Source organism: Lepidothrix coronata, unplaced genomic scaffold (assembly GCF_001604755.1).
Source record: "Lepidothrix coronata isolate B3197 unplaced genomic scaffold, Lepidothrix_coronata-1.0 Scaffold52, whole genome shotgun sequence".
Taxonomy (NCBI): Eukaryota; Metazoa; Chordata; class Aves; order Passeriformes; family Pipridae; genus Lepidothrix; species Lepidothrix coronata.
In genome coordinates, this window is record NW_016690232.1 from 3,464,232 (window position 1) to 3,476,097 (window position 11,866).

The following is an 11,866-nucleotide window of genomic DNA, read 5'->3' on the forward strand; positions in this document are numbered from 1 at the left end:
CTGTGATCCTGAAAATAGATGTTAAAACCAGCACAGTGTTATCAGAAACACCTTTTAAAAATAATCCACAAGGTGCAAGATTTCACAGGCCCTTTGTTGCTTCTACTCCTCATTATTTTTCCTGTGTCAGACAGACCTGTGAAGAAATGCTGCTATGTCAGCTGTGATAGAAGATGCCAAGTTCTGGACTCCTATTAAGAGTTAATCTTTTCATTAAGGGTGTGGTGTGTAAGAAGAAGCTGGTGGGTCTGTATTGCTGTGTGGTTTGACATGACTAGGTATTGGTGGCTTTGTTGGGAATGGAATCATCAGGGTGCTCCCTGAGGATTTGTGTTGGATCTTTGCTAAAACAGATCAGCTTCTGCTTTTTGAATGTTCCCTGGCATGGTCTTCTGCACTCCAGAGAACTTCACGACTTCGCGGATGGGATATGAACATCAGAGTGGGTGATAGGATTGTACAAAGAATGCACTTGCAGGAGCCAGGGTTGGATATAAGGCCTCTGTACTCCTTTGATCCCACCTGCTTGCTGATTTTCTTCTGCTGGATCTGAACAAAACACTGGTAAACTGGAGACAGTTTATTCCCCACCTGTAGAAGAACTGACTGGTTATGTTTCAATAGATTTGACTGAACAACCCTCTACCCTTTATTTATGCTACCCTTCTGTAACAGCAGAGATAAGTTTCTGGTGTGTTTCAGAGTATTTTTCCCCCTCCAGAACAGGAATGTAACATGCTAGTGAATTCTCAGCAGCCAAAGTGTTAGTTGTTTTATTTTATTTTTCTTGAAAGTTTCCAAGCCTATCCAGAATAGGAATAGGTTAGACCAAGCTGGGGAGAAATTGCAGCCTTTGATTTCAGCCATCCTGGGTGGTTTGGGTGAATTTGGCTGCAAGAGTTTTGCATAGACTGCTTTAAAGACTGGAAGTGTTTTCAGAACTCAAGATGGAGTTTAATCCTGTATTATGCTGGTATCTCTCTGTAGAGTTAGCTAAATTACAATATAACTTACTAAATTACAATATAACACAGTAGCTTTGTGTAATCTCGGGCTGCAGATACACAGAGGTTCAGGCTGCTCATTAATTCCTACTTCTGCTGAAAACACACCACTGCTATATGAAAATATTATCATTTGTATTAAGTCAGCTTGAAATAGTCAAAGAATGGTTTCAGCTGTTTGCAGCTGGATTTTATACCCACTGTTTTATCCCATGGGGAAAAGGTGAGAACTGCTCTGTGCTGTTACTCCCCTGTAGTTTGATTTTGACAGAAGGACACTGGTGTACATTGTTCTTCTCTCCTGGAGAGCATAGCGACCTTAGTTCAGACCTGATGTAAAGGACACAGTGTGGTGGAAACCAGAGGACGTTACTTGGGTGTACAAAGCTATTCCTGGACCCAGTGCTTCTGGGTGTGAGCAGGAGGTGGTGCCTTGCACATTCCCAACCCCAGGAAAGTCATGACTGCTGCTCTGGATTTCACCAGCATCTCTCCCAGTGGGAGGAATGGAGCAGGTAGGGTGTTGGGTGGTGCTGCACTGATGCCCAGCATCTGATGAATGAAGGCAGCCCCAGAAAATGAGTCTATAACGGGAAGAGCAGAAGGATAAAGAGAACTTATGCTCTCAAATGTGAGGATTTCTATTTTTTCCCCCGTTAATTTTTACCTCTGGTTACTTTGCATGGTGATTTGTTTGGTTGCTGTTGTAACCAGTGGTCTGGTGAGGGTGGTTCCTGTGCTCTTCAGCCCATGTAACAGCAGCAGGAAAGGCACAGGCACCAGCAGCCCCCTAAAGGGTACCAGATGGCAATCCCCCATGTCAGCTTCACATGACTTCACCTCTAAACGTTTGGGCTCTGATTTTAGGCTTGTGTTCTAATTTGTTGTGGTTTTCTTCCAAAGCATTGTTTTATGTAATTAAAAAATGATGATTACATGCAGTCACCAGCTGTGCCAGCCACAATTTACAGCAAGCAGAGCTCCGTGACAGATACATTCAAATGGATTGGTCACATTTGCCTCTAGTAACCCGTCAGGTGCCAGCTTGCTTGTTGTGTTTTGATAGTCTTTGTGTTAACTGTAGAGCAGAAAAGCGTTGTGGATGGTTCTCCCGTTATTTTGGTCGTATTTTAGATATATTTGTATTTCATAGAAACCTAGAATCCTAAAATGGTTTGGATCGGGAGGGACCTTAAAAATCATCTAGTTCCACCCCCCTGCCATGGGCAGGGACACCTTCCACTAGACCAGGTTGCTCCAAGCCCCATCCAGCCTGTCCTTGAACACTTCCAGGGATGGGGCAGCCACAGCTTCTCTGGGCAACCTGTGCCAGGGCCTCATCACCCTCATAGGGAAGATTTTCTTCCTAATATCTAATCTAAGCCTACTCTCTTTCAATTTAAACCCATTCCTCGTTGTCTTGTCACTACATGGCCTTGCAAAAAGCATCTTGCCATCTTTCTTGTAGGCTCCCTTCTACATTTTTATAGCCATGACTTCTGTTAAATTATGTGTTATTCTAAAATCTAGTTCCTCTCGCTTAATTTAAAACCTCTCATCTGATCATTCCACAAGGCACCTTCCTATGGAGCTTATAGAAGGAATGATATTCAAATTGCTTCTGAGTTTTCCATTCTGCTTATGACTTCATGCATTAATATACTCTGTTTCTCAATCTCCTCTGTTTTAGGCAGTACAGTTTTAGCTGATTTCACCTGCCTTTCTGGGGAAATCCCTTCATACCTCCTGTGCTATTGGCAGTGACTTTCCACACACCCATTGACAGCTGGATGGCCAAAGGTGGATGCTGCTCTTGGCTGTTTTGTTCTTTTTTGTAACCCAATGTGTGTTGCTGTTTCTATTTATCAACCTTCAGTTTCAGTGACTAGGTCCTTTTTTAGTACAAAAACTACTATTAACCATGTACTTATATATATATATATATATTTAGTATTAACAGCTCAGAAAGATCACAAAGTATATATATATATATATATTTAGTATTAACAGCTCAGAAAGATCACAAAGTCCCTGAAAAAGCAAGCAGCCAGCTTTGGCAACACTTTCTACTTGCCCAAGTAGCAGGTTGTATATCAAAGTGAATGATATAAAAACATTTCTGAGAACAGTTGGTACAAGTGATATGTTTGGTGGCAGTTTCCTCTGGAACAACAATCACGGTGTACTATTGGATTTTTTTATATTATCCTCTATTTGGAGAGTGATAGATTTAAAACACTCTCAGTCCTGAGAATTTGACTTGTTTACTGAGCAATCTGAAGAGAATTGCAGTTGAAGGCTTCAGCTCTTTGATTGTGTCCTTTGAAATGCAGGCTCCTTGTTTGTCATCTATTCATTTTTTCTTGTCATTAGATTTTTATTTGTATATAAAGGAAAAAGATGTCCAGTACGGTTCTGTAAAAGAAGAGCCTTAAGTGTATTTTTCGTGCAGCATGAACAGAACTAATTTGACAGCAATTACAGGGCCAGGGCTTTGTGGAGAAGGACTGGGCAACTCCCGTCCTTTCACACAGCATCACTTCACTTGAAGTGGCAAAACAACAATGTTCAGAGAAAAGAGCTGCGAGATTTCTCTGGGGTGATACAGCCCCCAGTAACTGTAGGATTGCTGCTTTTTTGCAGCTCTGTACAAACCCACCAGAGAACCGTGAGGAGATGTGGGTGGATGACAGGCTGACTAGCTCAAAGTCACACAGGGTATTGAGGGAGCATCCCAGGATTAGCCTGGAGAAGAGACCTAATTCCGGCCTTCCAGTACCTGAAGGGAGCCTACAAGGAAGATGGAGAGAGACTATTTAAAGGGCCTGCAGTGACAGGACAAGGGGGAAGGGCTTCAAACTGACAGAGTAGGCTTAGATTAGATATTAGGAAGAAATTCTTCCCCATGAGGGTGGGGAGGCCCTGGCACAGGTTGCCCAGAGAAGCTGTGGCTGCCCCATCCCTGGAAGTGTTCGAGGCCAGGCTGGATGGGGCTCTGAGCAACCTGGTCTAGTGGGAGGTGTCCCTGCCCATGGCAGGGGTTGGAACAAGATGATTTTTAAGGTCCCTCCCAATCCAAACTGTTTTGTGATTCTGTGGTTACACCTCACGTAGGAAGCTCACTCATCTCTAACCTCCCATGCTTCTATGCAAGGAAAAAAATGCTGGTATTTAAATAAAAAGTACCATGTTGTATTCATAGTAAAAGATTAAAAAAGCAATTATGGAAGGCAAGAGCTTGATTTGGATGTTTAAGATGTCTTGTAAAAATCCCAAGAATGCTTTAAATAGAATTTAAACTGAAAGCATATGAAGCCATGAATTCTCATTTCCTATTTTCACTGTTAATATTGTATAACTAAAGCCAGATCCGGCAAAAAAGGATTCTTTTAATGGGAGGAGCATAATTTTAGCACAGCTGCCACAGAAGCACACAGGGCCATGCTCTGCCCACAGTTGCCTCTGGAGATGGCTTGCTGTGTTTAATGCATTCGCAGGAGCCATGCGAAGAAAATATCTGGCGTGCTGTTACTAATTTCATTTGTGGAAGATGAGATAAATATTAATGAATATAAACACGTATTAAATGTAGACTCACCAGCTAAGTATCTATGCTGACTGAATTAATACACAGAGAAGTACTTTGTAGTCAGGATGATGTTCAGCTGGAATGATGCTTTCTGAAGGGCAATTTCTGTGAGTTTATCATTTTATTAATGCTACCTGAAAAACCTTCTGTTAAGGCTGGGAGCCTGCAGACCTTTTTCTTCACATCAAGGTCATTTCCATCCCTTTTTTCTGCTCCTCACTGCTTCGTTGGCAGCACTGATCAAAGCATTTGGGGGATGGCTGGTGAGGGGCCCTTCATTATTTCAACTAGGACCAGACTTTTGGATCCGGCACACTGCACGACCTCCTAAACAGCTGCTGCAGCTCCAGTGGGGAATAGGAGTAAGTGATGGAGGTTTGGAGGATGCAGGAATTAGCTGACAGAAATAAAATAAGGTGCAGTTAATTCATGCTGCCTCCCCATGGCTCCTGCTTAAAAAGGTTTAAAAATACTGGGAAGTGTCAAAATAATCAGAATCTATTATGCAACAGTATGAAATACTGAAGCTGTTCTTTAAATATCGAGTGACACAGACAGAAGATTTTTGTGTGTTTTCCTAGGGGTTAATGTTCCCTTTGAAATCATAAAGTAGGTTGCTGCTTTGTTCCTTAGCCTTTCGCAGTAGTGGGAACTAAAAGCTGGAGGTGCACACTGTGTGTTGATATATAAATTCTGTGATACTATGCATCTTATTATGGAGAACAGACATCATATATTTATAGGAAATTGTAGGGAATATACTTATAGAAAACTGTAGGCACTTCAACAAATTCATAAGCAGAAAATGTCATTTAACGTGGAAGTTGATTTACAGTTTATTAAGTATACCTGGAAGATAAGGAAAATTGAGGATGAAAAGTCTCACCAAAGTCTGCTGAAGGCTGTGTCCATCATGAAAGCAGATTAACTATGAGGGTGCCCAGGAGGGCGAGTTGCTTAATTCACCTTGCTCTCAGCAGTCAGGACTTGAACATGATGCTCAGAACAGTGGGATGTTTCTAATTGAGCTGAGTACCTCTGTGACCTCTTTGGCAGCTCTTGCATTTCTCTTGACTTTGCTTTTGAACTGCTGTAGGTTCGGTTTGGTTTTTTTTCTCCCTCCCTGGAGCTAGGATTGCTCATGCTGATCTCTGTGACTGTGGATGACTCCAATTCCCTTAGTCCCTGTGGTCCCTGTTGCAGGGGCTTCTGGAGGCGATGCCTCCCGGCACCACCTGTGCTTATCCACATCTCTTTTCAGGGCACTCTGAGACTACACAAATGGTTACCACTTACCAGCTGCCACTTGCCATTTGTAACATTTCATGCATTGTTTGATAGATGGAGTGTTGGACTGTTGGGAATAAGTTTTTGGTGGTAGCGACCTAAAGTGCCACTACCAAATGAATAACAACACTTTTCCCGTTGTAACCGTGGGCTCAGTTTATTCCCTAAACCTGCAGGAAAAATGCATTTTGCTTCATTGTAATCCCTTAAGGTAAGGAACACTTGTTCTGGCTGTGACAACCCTTCCTTTCAGTAGTCCTGGTAGCACAACAAATGAGGTCAGCACTTTCCTTGGTCCTCCTCACATAGTTAATGCACACATGGGATAATCGTGGGAACAGAAAGACATATCAAAAAAATGTCAAGAAGGCCAAAATGTTTATTTTTCATAGTTGTCACTGTTAGGAAGTTCAAGAGGAAGAAGTGCTGAGTAGCATTGCTGGTGATAATGACAAATAGTGAGGTCTCTGCTTAGAATAGAGGAAAAAAATTACATTCAAGAGGGCTCTTGGGAAATCAGGCATTCTCAAGCTGCCTGGGTGTCAGGAATTTTAATAGAGTTAGCTGTGAAGTGATTTCAGAATAATTAGTGGCGATTTTCGACAAATTTGGGTAGATAGGTGGGGAACCAGACTGCTGTAAAAGTCATTCAGTACTTGTCTCTAGAAGGAAGGAAGAGGACCCGGGTGATTACAGATCAGTTTAATTTTCATTTGCGGGAGGAAAAAAATCTGAAACAAAAGCAGAGGTTTGGAAGGTGTTGGACAGGTAAAGCATGTGGTTGTTTGGAGGAGAGTCATCTCAAACCAAAATAATATCATCCTATGACAAGATTAAAAGGTCTTATTGCTAGAGGAGAGGCAGTACATGACAGATGCCAAGTCTTTTTGGCAGTCATACTATGTCAGACTCGAGATGAAGCTGGGTCCAGAATGGTTGGATGATCATAGAACCATGGAATGGTTTGGATTGGAAGGGACCTTAAAAATCATCTAGTTCCACCCCCTGCCATGGGCAGGGACACCTCCCATGAGACCAGGTTGCTTCAAGCCCCATCCAGCCTCACCTTGAACACTCCCAGGGATGGGGCAGCCACAGCTTCTCTGGGCAACCTGTGCCAGGGCCTCCCCACCCTCACAGGGAAGAATTTCTTACTAATACCTAATCTAAATCTACCCTCCTTCAGTTTAAGGCCCTTCTCCCTTGTCCTGTCACTACATGCCCTTGTGAAAAGTCCCTCTCTGGCCTTTTGTAAACCCCCTTTAGGTACTGGAAAGCTGCTACAGGTTAAATTAAGTATGTATTTTTAGATGCTTGTCCCAGGAACATTCAATCTGGGATGGTGACTAGAAAATGTAATTCCCTACATTTATTATCAAACTAGTACAGGTTTGGAGAATCTGTAGGCTAGTGGGAGAAGGATATGACTGGGTTTCAAGCCTTGATAAACTTAGAAATGGTCACAGAAAACCCAGGAATTTGCCATGCCATCAGATTAGTGCGAGGTGCTGTATTTAGGAGAAGCCAGCTCTGTAGTCAGCAGCAGACACCGGCTGTTCTGACAGCAGAAGCTGCTGGTGTTTATACTGGGTCACACACTAAACATGAGTCAACAAACTTGTCCTGTTGTGCAAAGGCAAATACCATGCCGGGGTGTAAACTGTCATGCAGACAGCAAAACACACATTGCTGTCTCTTCCTCCTGCTCAGAATGGTGTGCTCTCACCCAGAATACCAAATTTTGGGGGTTGGAGCTGTGCTCCTGAGGAGACCCTGTGTGCTGCCACAACCCCCAGTCCGTGCTCCTGGTCCGGCCAAGAGCAGCGTTGTTTGCTTGGTGCTTCGTGACTTGGGTGTTGAATGATCCCATTTGATGCAGAAAAGCTGCTTCCTCCTGTCTGTGAGCAGGGAAGGCAGAGACTGATGTGAGAGAGCTGATGGGGTGAATAAATCGGGTTCTCTTCTTTCTGCCCTAAAGCTCAATTCCTGGCCCATGCTGAGCTGACATGTTATGCCTGTGTGTTGTGACTGTTTTAAATGTGACCACTCCATCTTCTTTAGCAGGTGTCAGTGTTTTCCAAGAGGGAGAGATACTCATATTCAGGTAGTTGTGAAAGTCCATCTTTTTTTCCCCCCTCAATCTCATTGCATATTTCTCTCAGTTTTAACCTCACAGTCCCAGAGGATGATCATGTTCCCAATATGAGATTTTTTAAGAACAGAGAGGCTCTTTACATTAGTACCTTTGCATATTGTGGATATTGTCTAAAGTCCACAGGACTCCTAGGACTTGCATCCACGCTGCCTTTGTAGTCAGTCTGAGCTCAGAATCATCTGGGGCAGCTTCACTTGTCCCTGCAGCTGTGGGGACTCAGGAACATCTCATCTGCCTACTGTCAGGAAAACAGTGTCTGTGCAAAGGCAGGTGATGGGAAATCCTGAAATATAACCCTCTCTCTGTATGTCACCTTGTTTGGACGTCTTGAGTCATGCATAAGGGGTCCTTATGTAAGCAGGATATGCACAATTTGACTAATAAATACAGTTTTATGGCATTAACACACAGCAGAAGCTGCATGGCCTGGCATTAGAATGCTTCTGCCTTCCTTTCCTTAAGACTTCCAGAGTGTTTGCTGGCCTTGTAGGCATTGCCAGGAGCAGAAGGGTTGGTCTCTGACGCTCCCTGCAGCGGATTCTTAATGGTGCTCAGTTGCTGTCTCATGCCTCTGTGAGCATTTCCTACAGAATTTTCAGATCTTCCCAACTCATGGCTATTTATAAGGGACTTTCTGCTGGCTCACAGTGTGGCTCTAGGTTTTGCTGGGCTACACTGATAGAAATCTGAAAGATGAATTAATCTGCAGGTGCTTAGTCAGAGCTGGCATGTGGCTTCCCAGGCATAGGAGCCAATTCTCAGGGTCAAAGTGGCTGGACTGTGTTTGGCCAAGTGTCTGGATTGTGGCCAGTGTCATGAGGGCATCTAATTGCAGCAGCCTGGGCAGTGGAGTGGGATGACTTGGTTCTCAGGCCTCTTGTTCTTTGCCAAATGGTGCTCAGGTCAATCCACCTTCCACGGAAGGTAAAGACACACACGTCTCTTCTCCAAGTGCACTGCTCTTTAAGCAGAGGCTCAGCAGCGTTCCCAGATGTTAGTTCAGCAATCCAAGGGCTAAGCAAACAGCAACAGATGGGATGTCCCCTGTTGTTGTGCTCCACAAAGCCAGAATGTGACTCCAGAACACGTTTTGTGGAGTTGCTGCTCACAGCGGGTTGGTTTGAGTGATCCGTGAGCTACAGCTGGAGGAAATGAGAGAGCAGCAGGACTGTTGTTATATCCTTCTCAGTTCTGATTAGGAAGGAGAACTGGAAGATGATGGCTCACCTCTGAGCTCTGTGTGTTGCTGCTGCAGCAAGGGTAAGTGCAGAATCAATAACAGGTTTTATAAATCTCTTTTTTTTTCCTCCAGAAGCGCTTTGCCAAGAGTGTTGCTCCCATGGGCATTTACTTTAGGAGAGAGACAGGTTATCTGAGGAGTCCTTTCCCAAGAGACTGCTCTGTTATGTGATGTTTTAGCAAGAAAGACCTTCTCCAGAGACTATGCTTTCCCTCAGGAAATTAATCTGTTTTGCAGAGCTTTTCCTTGCATGTTTCAAAAGACTAATTTCTGTCCCCTTTTATTTGAAAAACAACATCTAATTTTGGTTGTAGCCTTTGGTCTGTTGGTCCCTGGTGATGTGGTGGCTTCTCCCACCTCTTAGGCTGGACTTCAGACACACAGAAGTTCCAGTACAGCTGTCTGCAGTCAGTGCCTTTGCTCAGTCCTGCCTCTGACTTGCACTCTGCTACAGGTACTCAAATCCCCAGGTCACCATCCTTTCTGGAAGTCTCATCCCTTGCTGGTTTCGGATGAGTGTCCAGGAATACGGCCCCAGGATCAGGGACTAGTGGAGCCAGAGGGCACAGAATCATCCACAGTTCAGTCCTTTTTTTTCTCTTGGTTTCCCTATAGGAGTGAGTTTGCCTTTGCTGCCATTTGCAAGCCCAGTTTAGCCCATAAAAGGCTTCCCCAGCACCCCAGGGTCACAAATTCCAAGCCAGAAAAGTAGCAGTATCATGCTGTTTCCCACCAGTGCCAGCACTGCCACATGATGATTTCTGGAGCTGAAAGACCTCTTAAGTGTGGAATGTCTGAAAAACCCTGGAGTGACGAGCTCTGGGGTTTCCATTTCCAAGGCTGGGGATTGCTGGATTCATGACCTGGTTTAAGTAGGGCAGAGAATGTGTGTGTGAATGGAAGGGGAAAGAAATGTCATGGGCCAGCGGGAAGCTGTCTGTCCCTGCAGGGACTGGGGTTCCCGAGGTGGATCCAAGCCATCAGGCTTCACAGCCAGGATGAGCTGCTAATTTGGGCCATGGCACTGCCCCAGCTGCCTGCTTGGAGAGATGCTCGGGTTTTGTTTGTGCACAAGGGAGTCGTGTCTCGGGGGTGCCCCATCCACCACGGGGGACGTCTCTGTGAGCAGAGGGCCAGCACTAATGCTGTCCTGTGTGGCTGTGGATGAATTCGCCCTTTATTCTGTGCTCTCCATCCCTGCCGAGCCCGGAGCCCTGCCCTGCTCGCAGGCAGGCAGAGATGCTGCCGTTTGCAGTGCTTGTTCAGCCGGGCTTCCACACCCTGGTGCCTCTAATCCCGGACAAAACCCAGGCTGCAGAGCAGCAAACACAACAAGACCTCTATTCTTAGCCTGGAAGGCCTCAAAGCTGGTTCTTTGGGGTGTGGGGCGATGAATATGCAGTTGCTGGAGCTCTTGACAAAGCCGTTAGCTCGGAGCACACACTCCTCTCCCATTGGATCCGTAGCCTTTGCTGCAGCTTTTCACAGTTACATAAATATGGCCTATTTTCCCCTCACAAATTAACATCTTGCTCGCTAAGTTTAGGCTTTTGCATGTGTACAAAACAAACCTGATTTTTCACACGCAGCTGGAAATCCTGGATCACCCGGAGAGAAGCTGTCCCTGTCCCTACAAAGCCTTCACAGCAGTGACGGGCAGTGGCACTGGCAGTGTCCCCTTGTGAGTCCTGGACACAACGCTGCAAATCACCTGAGGTGCCTTATCCTTTTTTTTCCCCCCTCTGGGAATGTCAGACCCCCAGCCTCATGACTGCAAGGATGCTGGAGGGTCTGCCTTCCTGGAGACTGGAAGTTTGGCTTCCTGCTTTGGGGCATGGAGCAGATGGCTCCTTGCTCCCCAGAAGACTCTGATATGGGTATTATTTTCCCAAAGACAGTTCATGCCCGCCTCCCCCAGACATGCTGGGAGATGGCACTGCAGTGTATCTGCATTAAAAAAAGCCCTATGGGGAATGGATGTCACTTGGAAATCTCCCAGCCCTGGGGTGTGAGAAAGCTGATGTGCATCCACAGGGACTCCGGGCAGCTTTATTAGTGATGTAAGTAATGCCCATGGAGAGAGCTGGGAGAGAGATGCCTGCACCCCCCTTTGCAGTGATATTGCTCCCTTCTTCGTCATCCTAAAGGGATCCAGCTCCACAGTACCACTGGGCTCTCTCTGTGGTGGGAAAACAACAGGATCTTGACATACCATCAAACCTCAGCTTCCTGGTCCTCTTGTGGTGGGAATAAGGATGGGATACCTGGTTATAGGTCCTGAAGTGATCATCCCTTGGGCCTTGTGTGTGCTGCTGCAGGCAGAGAAGCCATCCACAGCTATGGATCCACAGTGAGACCTTTTCTGTTGCAGGGCTGATGGAATGCTGGGACTTGAAATACGTTCTGACAGCTCTTGGCAAAGTGACCCGTGAGGGGGAAGATTTCCTGGAGCTGGGTGCCAGTGTCCTGAGGCCAGTGGAGCAGGCAGGCAGTCAGGGTGCTGGATTTTGACTCGGTAAGACTGCTCCTATCCTGCTCTACTGTAAAAACGTGTGTGTGATCTCAGGTGAGTCTTAAAGGTGCGTTATTGA